The sequence below is a fragment of the Lontra canadensis genome, unplaced genomic scaffold (assembly GCF_010015895.1).
Source record: "Lontra canadensis isolate GAN:19392208 unplaced genomic scaffold, GSC_riverotter_1.0 scaffold253, whole genome shotgun sequence".
NCBI classification, from domain to species: Eukaryota; Metazoa; Chordata; class Mammalia; order Carnivora; family Mustelidae; genus Lontra; species Lontra canadensis.
In genome coordinates, this window is record NW_022631247.1 from 2111 (window position 1) to 15966 (window position 13856).

Consider the following 13856-nt stretch of genomic DNA (forward strand, 5'->3'; position numbering starts at 1 on the left):
TAGGCAGTTTTATTAATAAGACAGGAAGGAAAATTCTCCCTAGCTCTGTGGATCTAATTCAGCATTTTTCAGGGAGCTTGTAGCTCCTGGTTCACACTCCTGCCACCCTTGGCTTCCCATTGCTCTTTTCCTGTTACTTTCCCTCTGTCCCTCCCATGACAGTGGAAGACTTGGACTTCTTCTATTTATATGGAGTCCCCACACCTGTGCCCTGGCTGCCATCACTTGTTATCTGCGCAGGAACCTTTGCTTTCTATTAACTTCTATCTTTCTGATCTTTAGTCTCTACTGACCCTGCCCATTAGTATTTTAATGCTCTAGCTTATTGCTAGACTTGAATGCCTTGATCCCAATTTCCCCTTCAACCTATGCTCCCTACCTCTATGCCCTGCCCTCCACCAGCCAGTCAAACTCCTTGAGACAGTCATCTTCACTTAGGTTTTCACTGTGCCACCTTATACTCACTTCTCAGTCTATTCCAAACTTCTGAGTCCATTATACCAAGGCCCCAATGAACTCCATGCTGCCGAACACTTTTTGGTTCTCATCTTGTCTACCAGTGAGGACTAAGCATAACACACCAAGAGTAAGGAAAGAATGTACATTGGGAAGGCAACTGTCAATAACTTGACTTGACACCCTCAGTGGTCGGTGATATGGGCCAATTCTTCCTTCATGAAATAGTCCTTCTCTGGGGTTCCACATTATTATGCTTCCCTAGTTTTCTTCCCCTTTGGCTGCTCCTTCTTAGTCTCCTCACATACAATGTTTCCTCTATCCTCCTCAGGTTTCTTCACTCTTAACCCTCTTCCTGGGTGATAATTATTCCTGTGAATTTAATTACCTTGTGGACACATGTGACCCTCAAATCCTTATCCTCTGCCTATATGCAAAGATCTCCAAATCTTTTTTTAAGAATATATTTTTAAGTAATCTCTATACCCAAGGTGGGGCTCGAACCTACAATCCCAAGATCAAGAGTCAAATGCGCAATCAACTGAGCCAGCCAGAGGCCCCTAAAGATCTCCAAATCTTTATCTCCTGCTTTGATCCATTTGTCAAGATTTGAATGTTTACAAAGCGCTGAAAACTGAACATGTCCAAAATTAAGCTCATTTTACTTCCTCCCAACTGGCTTCTCCTTCAGAATTCTGTTTTCGTAAAATGACTGTACCATTCACTCAGTTGTCCAAACCAGAAATCTGAGAGTTGTTCTAGATGTCTTGTTTCCCCTTACTCTCTGGCCCTAATTAGCCCCCATTGCCTGCTGAGTCTACCTACTACGTGTCGACTGAGTGCTTCCACTTCTCTCCATCCCCACCATCACCACCCTGGCATTAACCTGCACAAGCAGAACCCTGGACTCCTCTCTCAGTGTCTCTGCTCTCATTTTCCACATGTTTCCCTCCAACGTGATACCCACTCTGCAGTCAAAGTCTTTCTAAAATGTCAACTGGATCGGGTCACTTACTTACATACAATTCTCTAAGGCCTTCTCATAGCCTTAGGGTGAAGATACAAATCCTTAACCCCCTACACAAGGCCCTCCATGACCCGGCCCATTGCTGGCCTCCACATGACAAAAGCAATGACTAATACAAATTTGAGAAAGGACCCAAGGACAGAAGCTATGACCAAGTTGTTCAGGACTTAGTTTTCAGATATGTAAATCTAATCTTGAGACAGAGCAGGGACTAGACTCGGGTCCCTGTAACACTGACCATGAAGCCCAGCATTCCTTGAGAGCTGAAACCCTATGCCTCTTGAGTAGCTTATCTCGCAGGAATGCGGAAGCAGGATGCTGAGCAAAGGAGAGACTCAACTACAAAGACTGGTAAAGACCCAACCAAACCAGTCTGTGCCAAGGTGGACTCCAGTGCTGACCTTTCGCTGACCTTTTACTTCATTATGACACTAAAAATCATGGCCAGGGGAGGCGATTGAACATGCTAATGAGACACAAGATGCAAGAGGAAGCATGTTCCGTCCACTGCACCTGCGTTCCCAACTTCCTGTATCTCTCCTGCCCTTACGCGCTTAGACGTCACTCCTTCCCCACCTCAATCTCTGTGAAAACTTTTCCGGGGACTTGGTTGGGAAAAAAACAAAAACAAAAACAAAAACAACCTAAAACCTCTAGTCTGGCTTCCAGTAAATTTCTTCTGCTTGGAGAGCCCAAGGACCCTAGTTGGTAACAATCGCATGGTGAGCAATTTAACCAGGCCTACGCTTTCACCTGGATACTTCACTGCAACTTTTATATTAACTTAATACCCATTTTATTATAAATCTTTTATCTATTCCAAAGCCTTTCTAGGATTATATTACTGTGTCTTTTCTCTTGCAGTTAGTATCAAGAGAGGAATTTGAAATACCTATTTATTAGATGGTGATTTGAGTATTTTTTTTAAGTTTTTATTTAAGTGATCTCTATACCCAACATGGGGCTCGAGCTCATGACCAAGATCAAGTCACATGCTCTACTGAATGAGCCAGCTGGGCACCCCCTTAGTCCTGAAATTCATGTTTTTTTAAAGATTTATTTATTTGAGGGAGAGAGAGAGTGGGGCAGGGGGGAGAAGGCGAGTCAGCAGATTCCATGCTCAATGTGGAGCCTGACACAGGGCTCGATCCCACTAACCCTGAGATCATGACCTGAGCTGAAACCAAGAGTTAGAAGCTCCACCATATGGGCCATGCAGGCATCCCTTGTCCTGACATTCTTAAGAAAGACTGGATATCACCTGTTTCCTAATCTAAATCTCCAGGTGCGGACTGAGATTGCCCTCGCTTAGACAAACACACCACCCAGGCCCAGTCACCTGCAGACAGAATCACGATGCACGAACATGGTGGTTTCTGAGGTAATTACGTGTGTGTGTGTGTGTGTGTGTGTGTGTAGTGGGGGTAAATGTTGTAGAGAGGAATAATAAGTAGTTGTTTCCAAAAGGAAAAGGAGCTCTGTATTTACAAAATAATAGTCTTCACGACAACATGGTATTTTGTTAAGATCAGAAAAAATCGTGATTTTTAAGTCTCATAGTTTTCTGTAACTTCTTAGTAAAGCAGCACTGACTTATCCCTTTCTCTTTCAACAGCTAACCTCATTCTTTCTTATTCTTTCTATTAGTCATTAACCCATAAAAAATGGAGAGTATCTGCTTCGATCCTGTCATCTTACAGAGGATGAACTCAAGCCCCGGGGGGGGCGACAGGACTTGATAAGCTCCCTCAGGGGGTTAGCAGAATGCCCTCTTCAGCACCTTTGTTGTCCAGTCCATTTCTTCTCCTCTGCCCAAATCACCTGTCCTCCTAAGCCCTCCCTACAGCTGAGCTTGTGCCCGTAGGTGCCCCTAAGTCTGTTCAGAACAAAGTCTCGGGAGGACAGCAAGCCTGACAGTCCTGTGGTTGTGTTCCTCTATCCAGCTGCATGTCCTAGCCCCTAACACAGACTGGGAAACCTTGAGTCTTTACCTGCATAATTAATCTTAACTCCCTGACATTCAGCCGAACATGGGTAGGACAAAAAGCTTTCAAGGATATACCACCAAAGCGATAGGCACATTCTGAGGTGAGGAGCTTCAGGCCTCTAAATGTTACCGATTGTTGATCTGGGAGTCTAAGTACCAGAACACATCTGAACAATATGATTGCTGAGAAAGGCCCACCCCCGGCCCCATCTCCATTGGTATTCATCTTTTTTTAAAGCACACCATTGTATTAGTGGAAGAATATAGGGTGTGCTTGAAGTATAAACTATCAGGTCCAGGTTGACTGATTGACCATATCGCATAGCCTAATCCATCTTATAAGGGCAGGATGGTAAGAACAGGAATGGACAGTGGTCCAGGGTGGACCAGAAAGTGGTCCAGGCTGACAGGCAACTGATAAAATGGTTCCCAGCAGTTGTGTCTTTATTAATCTTCTCTCCTTGAGTATGGGCTAGACCTAGGGACTTCTAACAAATAGGGTATGGCAAAAGTGACTAGGTTACAAAAGACTGTGACTTTCATCTCTTTCTCTTTCTCATGTTTGGAGCCCTTTGTTTGAGGGAAGCAAGCCGCCATTTTGTGAGCCATCCAATGGAAGGGTCTATACCTCAAGAAATGGATATCTCTGGCCAACAGCCATAAGGAACTAAGGTCAGCCAATAACATCTGTCCCAGTAGAACATGGAAGTGACTACAGTCTCACCAGAAACCCTGACGGCAGTCTTGTAAGAGATGCCGAGCCAGAGTCCCCAGAGCAGCCATGCCCAGATTCCAGGCCCACAGGAACTGTGAGGTGACAAAAATGGTTTTTTGTTCTAAACTACTCAATTTGGGAGTAATTTGTTACAGAGCAATAGTTGGCTAATGTACTCAGTGGGAAGCTACCTCGTGTTGAGAACTCATCAGACATTTCATGAAATGAAGGCTACTCACTGGTGAGCTGGAGACATTCTAGATGCACAAGCTGAAAGAGAAATTTAAAGGGGAAAGATCTTACAAGAGCTGATACATCTTTTTTAGTAGAGCTATTCCTATAAAACTGGTGATAGGGATTTTGCCCTAGTACTATTAGCAGATCACCAAGGATTTCCTAATAAAACATGTCATATATTTTTATTTTTGCATGATGCTTTTGAAAACAGAGCTCTATTTTTTTTTAAGATTTATTTATTTATTTTAGAGAGAGTGTGAGTGAGAGGGAGTGAGTGGGGGGAGGGCCAGAGGGAGAGAATCTTCAAGCAGACTCCCCACGGAGCGTGGAGCCTGATGCAGGGCTCCATCCCAGGACCTGTGAGATCATGACCTGAGCCAAAACCAAGAGTCGGATGCTCCACCCACTGCTCTACCCAAGCGCCCCAAGGCTCTTTTTTAAGGAAATGAGTGTGCATTACAAATTCTGATATTTTTGGTCACTAAAATTCAGTAAAATATTTATGAGTGTAAATCACTTAATATTTAGGAACATGGATTTCCCCCATTTTCAGCCAACACTGTTGTTTGGGACCCATGGTGGCATAGTGCAGTGATCAGTAGGGGATATTCTGAATCCGGACGGCACGGGTTCCAACCCTAGCCCCACTGAGTTACCAGCTGTCTGATTCTGGGAAGTTACTTAAACTCTCTTCACTTCAGTTCCTGCATCTGAAGAATGGGGATAATAATGGTATCTACTTCATAGGGTTTTATGAGGATGGCACAAATTAATGAATACAAAGCAATTAAAATAGTGTGTAGTTTATAGTTAGTGCTATATAAGTATTTGCAATTTGGGGGGGTCAGAAAGGGTGTTCAGTGAACCAGTTTGCAGTACACGCCCCAGGAATGCTGCACCATGGTGTGAAAATTAGTGTGGCAAATGCTCCCCCTCCAAATGCTGGCGGACTGGGACCAGCTGTTTACACAGGGTATACGCCATGCTTTGTTTGATCCAAACGATGGAAGAAAATGTGGTGGCTGGTATTTCAAACAGTTAATGGATATGTTCTTTTCCCTGTGCAATGCTTTTATTCCTACACCATCATAAAGGCGTACACACACCCACACACCCTCCCAACCTCTTTTTTTTATGATTGATTTACTTTTTTTTTTACCAAAGTTTATTCTTGGGGCACCCGGGTGGCTCAGTTGTTGGGCGTCTGCCTTCTGCTCAGGTCCTGATCCCAGGGTCCTGGGATCGAGCCCCGCATTGGACTCCCTGCTTGGCAGGACCCCGCTTCTCCTACTTCCCCCTGTATTCCCTCTCTCGCTGTCTCTCTCTCTCTCTCTGTCAAATAACTAAATAAAATCTTTAAAAAAACAAACAAAAGTTTATTCTTTTTTTTTTAAAGGGGGAAAGAGAGAATGAGCGAGCACTGAGGAAGGGGCATAGGGAGAGAGAGAGAGAATCTCAAACAACTCCCTGCTGAGCTCAGTGCTCAATCTCATGACCCTGAGATCCTGACTGAAGCTGAGACTGAGAGTCGGATGCTCAACTGACTGAGCCGCCCAGGCGCCCCTACAGAAGTTTATTCTTAAATGTACAACAGGATCTAAGACACTACATTCCTGCTATAGGTGGCAACAGATGCGAGGAGAGGGAATCCAGATGTTTAAACAGGAATGGAATTGAGGAGCACCATGACCTCAGGCACAAGGAACAGCTTACTTTTCGCCAGACTTCCTAATTCCACCTATAACCAGGGGGTCATTTCCTGTGACCTTTGCTTTTAGCTCCTCGAGTTTCTTCTGCTCCTCTTTCTGTTTCTGCTTAAATGCCTCGTCTACCTCATCAGTATCCTTGGCCTGCCTCTTGGGCTACTTTGGGGGCTGCTTCTTGCCATCTACGTGGCCAGACATGGCACCTGCTGCTGCTTCCCCAGTCCCTCCTCCCCAACCTCTGTTGACTAAAGATCCTTTGATTAGGAAGACGAGTCCGTAGAGAGCAAGGAACGATTGGGAGCACCCTGTTCCCTATCCCTCTCCCTCACCTTGAGTTCCCTAAATGTGAGCAGAGGAATATTAGGACCCCACAATCCACAACATTGAGTTAGAGGATCAGTAAAGGAGACCTGTGTCTCACTCCTATTTGGAGCTCTGGGAAGAGGCATGTTTCAGGGAACTCTCCAAGTACCATCAAGGGGGTGATAGAGTAGACGGTTGGCTGGGCCATGTGGGAAGAAAGGCCTGAGATAGCCCAGGGTAGCAGGGAAGAAGACAAAGATATTTTTCAGGCTGCTCTAGACTGAATGTTTGACCAGATTCATGCGTGAAATCCTAATCCTCACTGTGATGGTAGGAGGAGGTAGGGATCTTTGGGAGGTGAGCAGGTCTTAAGGGTGGAGTACTCGTGGGTGAGATTAGTGCCCTTATGAAAGAGACCCCAGAGAAATCCCTCGTCCCACCCACCATGTGAGGACACTGCAGGAAGACTGCACCAGGAACCAGGAAGCAGGGTCTCACCAGATACCAAATCTGCTGGTGACTTAATCTTGGACTTCCCAGTCTCCAGATCTGTGAGAAACGAACTTCTGCTGTTTATGAATTTCTCTGATATAGTAGTGTGAATAGACTAAGACACACACCATCAATAATGATCTGAAGAGCTAAGAAAGAAGGTCAAGGATCTGAGGGGTCTTGTAAGTAGGAAGGAAAGCATATGGCTGCAAAGGCCGGGATAGAGCCACCTCCTCCTATCCCATGGCCACATCTTGATAGACTTCAAGATGATTTTCCCCTGGAGCCTGAATACAACCCTGAGAAGAAGTGGGAAACCCCCAAATTGACTGAGAACTTCCTAAATTGACAGGTCAGCCCAAATTAAGATTAAGTTTTCAGACAAAAACAGAATGAGGGCTTTAGATAGAAATTAAGTCCAATTACAGACAAGTTTATGTTTTTGCATACCTAAGTTTGTATCCTATATAATAAACTGGCTGGCTTTACTTAGTCACACAAGTTGAAATATGTTTTTGAAAAAAGACATAAGATTACACCATGCAATTTTCATTACAGAAGAGGTTAAATAATTCAGGTTAGATCTCTTCCCTGAGCCATGCCTATTTGCATCACACATGGATTTGGTTCAAGGCTGGGTCAGTGGAGATTTCCCTGAAATATCATCAGCATTTCTAAACACACATTTCCACCCTGTAACTGGTCCTCTACTGCAACAACCTCTCTTGAACTAGCATTGCATTCATGAAAGAAAACAATAAGTATGAGTCATAAGTGTAGCTGCTCTTTGGAGGGCAAAATCAGGTACTTGTGTGCTAATAAAACTTAATTCTTGGCGTGCCTGGCTGGCTCAGTGTCACATATGATTCTTGATCTTTGGGTTGTGGGTTCAATCCCACATTGGGCATAGAACTTACATTAGAAAAAATTCTTTAGGGGCGCCCGGGTGGCTCAGTGGGTTGAAGCCTCTGCCTTCAGCTTGGGTCATAATCCCAGGATCCTGGGATCGAGCCCCACATCGGGCTTTCTGTTCTGCGAGGAGCCTGGTTCCTCCTCTCTCTCTGCCTGCCTCTCTGCCTACTTGTGGTCTCTGTCTGTCGAATAAATAAATAAAATCTTTTTAAAAATTCTTCAAAAAATTAATACTTCAAATTTTACTTAGACACTAGATATTTCATTGTTACTCATAGTAGCAGAATTATTTTACATGCTTGAATCAAGGAAAATTTTTATCTTTGTTTTCACTTTCTACATCCCCTAAGATCTTAAAACACTTAAAGTGGAGGAGCTCTAAGAGTATGTGGATTATTTTTAAGAGGGAGAAATTTGAGAGTTCAAAGTAGCTCTTCATTCATCTCATTAACCAACACTGAATGCACCTGCTATGGTTAGGCGCTAACCTTACTGCTGGGGGTCTGGAATGACTAACACAATGACACATGAAGAACATTTTGGAGAAAGAAAAATGAAGAAGATTTCCCCTGCAGATAAAAAAGGATATGATACAGTTACCATATCAGAATACAAAATATCAGAAAAAAATAAAACAGAAGAGACAGGTAAATGAAAAAGAATAAAGTTTATGAGGGGCACATAGGTAGCTCAGTTGGTTAAGTGCCTGACTCTTGATTTCAGCTCAGGTCATGATCTCAGGGTTGGGAGATAGAGCCCAATGTTGGGCTCCCTGTTGGATGTGGAGCCTGCTTAAGATTCTCTCTCTCCCTCTGCCCCTCCTATATCTCTCTCTGCCTCTGTAAAAATAGATTTTAAAAGTTTAAGAATGGATTCAAGTAGATATAGGAATTTAAAATATTAGGACTTTGTTTTCCATCAATAAACTGATTTTCAGTTAGAAATGACTGTTGAAGGGGCGCCTGAGTGGCTCAGTCAAGCATTTGCCTTGGGCTCAGGTCATGATTCCAGGGCCCTGGGATCAAGCCCCACATCAGGATCCTTGCTCAGTGGGGAGCCTGCTTCTCCCTCTCCCTTGTGCTCTCTCTCGCTCTCTCTCTCTCTCTCAAACAAATAAATATAATCTGAAGAAAAAAAAAAGATTGTTCAAGGGGTGCCTGGGTGGCTCAGTTGGTTAAGCACCCGACTCTTGATTTCAGCTCGGGTCATGATCTCAGGGTTGTGAGACTGAGCCTTTCGTTGGGCTCCATGCTCAGTGGGGAGTCTGCTTGAGATTCTCTCTCTCTCCCTCTGCTGCTCCTCCATCTTGGGCTCTCAGTCTCTCTAAAGAAAAAAAAAATATTTGGTAAATATGGTTGGAGCAACAGTCTAACCTTTTCAAAAAATTAAATAAAATGGAGATTCTTACTTTATACCTATAGTCAATACAGATTAAGGATTGAGTATAAGAAGTAAAACCATAAAAAGCAAGAAGAAAATTTAGGTCAATATTTTTTATAGGTGACAACAAAGGTACACCCTTAAAGATTGTTCAGCTGTAGTAGACAATGCTAGTTTTCCAAAGTGGTTATTATAGTTAACACTTCTATGAGTAATTTATGGATTTCCAGTTGCTCCATATCCTCGCCAACAACCAGTATTGTCAGTTTAAATGTTTTTATGCATTTTGGTAGTTTAAGTTTAAATGTTTTTATGTATTTTGGTAGTTTAAGTTTAAGACAATGGTCTTTTTTTTTTTTTAAGGCTTTTTATTTATTTGACAGACAGAAACCACAAGCAGGCAGAGAGGCAGGTAGAGAGAGAGGAGGAAGCAGGCTCCCCGCCGAGCAGAGAGCCCAACGTGGGACTCGATCCCAGGACCCCAAGATCATGACCTAAGCCGAAGGCAGAGGCCCAACCCACTGAGCCACCCAGGTGCCCCGTATGGTCTTTTTTTTTTTTTTAAGATTTATTTATTTTAGGGGAGGAGGGGCAGTGGGAGGGAGAGAGAAAATCCTTAGGCAGACTCTGTGTCAAGCATGGAGTCCAATGTGGGGCTTGATCCCCTGACCCTGAGATCATGACTTGAGCCAAAACCAAGAGTTGGACGCTCAACCAACTGCACCACCCAGGTGGCCCCCTCACTGTGGTTTTAATCTGCATTTCCCTGATGACTAAAATGTTGGGTACATTTTCTGTGCTTATAAATATGCATACATTTTTAATTCAGCAATCTTAATCCTAGGGCTTTATCCTGAAGAAATACACATGCATACACACACACACACACTTTTGAATTATCCAATAATTGTATTCTGATGAACTGTTTTTGGTATATTTAAACTATGAGATATGGTTATCTACTAATAATTACTATTAATATCTTGATGGTGGTTAATCTTTGGAGTAGAGTGGTGGGTGACTTTTTTTAACCTCTAAACAAAACTTTAATACATTTCTAATTGTGGGGCGCCTGGGTGGTTCAGTCATTAGGCATCTGCCTTTGGTTCAGATGGTGATTCCAGGGTCCTGGGATTGAGCCCTGCATTGGGCTTCCTGCTCAGCAGGAAGCCTGCTTCTCCCTCTCCCACACCCTCTGCTTGTGTTCCCTCTCTTGCTGTGTCCTTCTCTGTCAAATAAATAAAATCTTTAAAAAAAATACATTTCTAATTGTGTCCTGAGAGGAGATTTTTTTTAATATGTTCTTAACTTTTAGACATTTTCCGAATTTTTCACAGTATATATTGTTTTTATTTTTGGAAGATATAGCAAAAAAGTATTTCTATATTATTTTGTAACAACAAATAGAAATAAAAAATTTAATCCCAAATAACCTAACAGAATACCCACAATTCGATCATAAGCAATGTCATTGGAGGTTGTTTTTCATTTAAAATGCAAAAGATATACCGAGTGCCCATATCTTTCTAAATATGATTTTTTTTTTAAGTAAGCTCTATGCCCAACATGGGGCTTGAACGCACAATCCCAAGATCAAGAGTTGCGTTTTGCATTGACTGAGCCAGTCAAGTGCCCCCAGTTTCATCTTTAAAAAGAATCAGGGCTCCTTGGAGAAATGGCCGAGGAAAGCACAAGATGAACCAGGAACATGGGAACATTTTGATATAACAGAAAGTATGGGAATGAAAAACAAACAAAAAAGAGAGATGGGAACATGTAGAAAGAACATAGAACTAGTTTCAAGGGCAGCCCAGTGGCTAAGTCTGGGACAACTTTTGAGCTAAAGATAAACCAGGACAGTAAAGGATTATAACTCACTGAATAAAATAGGAATCTGCCAATTCATGCTGATATGATATGATATGATATGATATGATAGATAACCGAATATTTGGGGCTGAGCCAGGGAGGGTCCTTCCTTACAGTGAAATAAAGGTTGATAAATGCAGAGGGAGGGGCACGGTTGAAAGATCACTGTTTTGCAACCATCATAGTTAAGAATGGTTTGGGCAAGAAATAGCAATGATTGCTAAATCTAGGGGGGGGGGGAAATGTTTGATGAAGAAGAGGATGCTTACTTAGTTCTAAACTATGTCTCCATAAATTCCTCCTTAGCTGCAAGGGAAAAACGGTAACTATACAGTGGAGAAACTGGACCACATTAACCAACAGGTCTCTGGAACCAGTAATACATTATATGTTGATTAATTGAATTTGAATTAAAAAATGGAAAAAAAAATTAAAAATTAAAGTTAAACAAACAAAAAAACCTAACAAACAGGGTGCGGACTGAGATGGTGTGCTTCCAGATCTGATACTCAGAGAAGAACAAATCATCACCTTTGTGCCCTTCTGGCAGGAGATGGAATCAAGGCCTGAATCAAGTCATGAGGAGCCACCAGGCAAGTCCATCTGAAGAACGTTCCACAAAACAACTGGCTTATGTTCTTTAAAGGCACCGATGTCATGAAAGACAAAAAATGCTACAGGACCGTTCCAGATTAAAGAACATTAAAGAAACAAGATGATTTAACACATATGTGATCTTTTGGTTAAAGCTGGTACCAGAGGGGGACAATGCTATAAGGAATTTATTGGTATAACTGACAAAATTGGAATATGGATTGCCGAATGGAAAAAAGTATGCATCAAGGTTACATTTCTTGATTTGAAACTGTGTTGTGGTTATGTAGGAAAATATACTTGTTCTTAGGAACAATACAATGGGGTATTAAGGGTATAACAAAGGCATGAGCTACGTAAACTCAGATGGTTCTGAGAAAATACATCATTACTAAGGGAGAAAAGGAAAATAAATGTGATGAAATTAGAAACAAATGATTATTCTGGATACAGGCAGTATGGAAGTTCTTTGTAATTTTGGCAACTTTTAAAAAAAAGATTTTATTTATTCATTTGTCAGAGAGAGAGAGAGAGAGCACAACCAAAGGGAATGGCAGGCTCCCTGCTGAGCAAGGAGCCGGATGTAGGACTTAATCCCAGGATCCTGGGATCATGACCTGAGCCAAAGGCAGATGCTTAACCCATTGAGCCACCCAGGTAATCCTACAACTTTTCTTTACATTTGGAATTTCTTTTTAAGTTTAATAATAATAATGCACATAGTCGTCGTTGTGGGCTTGGTTTGAATTATTTTATCCCAAACACACACACACACACACACGCACTTAACTGAGATACATAGAAGTAATTTATCTGGGATAGGGGAGTAATAAGAGGGCTAATTTGGGAGGGTATGGGCATGTCCCTCATGCTTAATGGAAGACAGGCAGGGGAGCAGACCATGGTAATGGGTCTCAGAAATGGAAGATGGTGGCTGAGGCTTGTGAGCTGAATACTGAGATTCCTGGGAGGTCAGTCTGCTGTCAGGCATGGCCCATAGATGTAGACATGAATGTGGTCCTAGTAAAATGGAACCTCTAGATTGTAAACAACGGAAGATAGAAGGGACACCATTAGAAACTGCCCAGGAGAAGATGGGTACATGAGGGATATGGGATTCACGGGGTCGAAATGAAAATTGGAGGTACATGTGCGGCTCTGGAAATAACGTGTCCTTTGCTGGTGCATTATTTAAAGCATCCAGTGGGAGATTTGCTGCATTTGTGGTAGCTGTAGGGGCTGAATATTACCTGAAAGAAAGATAAGGATCATCACTGAAGATAAAATCTAGAAGTATCTTAGAGGCTTCCTAACTCTTTTATCAAAATAAGATTTCTTCTGGGACACCTGGGTGGCTCAGTTGGTTAGGCATCTGCCTTGTCTTGGGTTGTGATCCTAGGATCATGGGATCGAGTCCCGCCAGGCTCCCTGCCCCACGGGGGCGCGGGAGGGCTGCTTCTTCATCTTCTCCCTGCTTGTGCTCTCTCTCACCAACTCCATCTGTCTGTCTCTCTCAAATAAATAAAATTCTTAAAAAATAATAAGGTTTCTTCGCAGTAAAATAACAACAACAAACCCACGAAGTGTAAGATGGTGTAACCTCCTTGTTCATATCACATCACCTTGTTAGTCTCATTTCCTTTCCTCCTGTTGAAACATGAAACACTGTGGCCAGTCCCCACGCAGATACTTCGGCTTTTTTGTTTCAGCCACTAAATCCCATCAGCCAGCACACCGATTATCATCGTCAATCTCTTCTTAATCTTAATTCCAAACCGAACTCCTGTTTGGAGATTCAAGTTTTAGTTTGTATTTCAATAGCTCATATAGGCTTATTTTTCTATCATGAACAAACTAAAAAAAACTTCTATATTTTTTAAACTAGACAATTTGAAAACTACCTGTCAATAAACAAGCCAACAGACCACCATTGAAGAGGAAACTTTCTCGAATGAACAAGGCGGGGATGCCTGTGGTAACAGGAATAGGACTGTCATAGCACGCAGGAGTTATGGTTATAGATGGAAACACATTTTAGAATGGTAGGTGATCTTTGTTCTTTTGTTTCGTTTCTCTTTTTGTTTTTCTCCCCTGCAGAAAGCTTTATTGCTTCCACTGGGCCCACAGCGTGGGAGAGGGCTCCAGGGGGTTAAAAAGCTACCTAGTGATGGGGTGCCT

At 42.6% G+C, this 13856-nt stretch overlaps 2 pseudogenes; one reads left to right on the forward strand and one right to left on the reverse strand.

Annotated features, from left to right (window-relative positions):
* Window positions 1–6131: 6131 nt before the first annotated feature.
* On the reverse strand, window positions 6132–6326 carry LOC116862526 (annotated as a pseudogene).
* A 6341-nt stretch (window positions 6327–12667) lies between these two features.
* LOC116862525 lies at window positions 12668–12956 on the forward strand (annotated as a pseudogene).
* The last annotated feature ends 900 nt before the right edge of the window (window positions 12957–13856 follow it).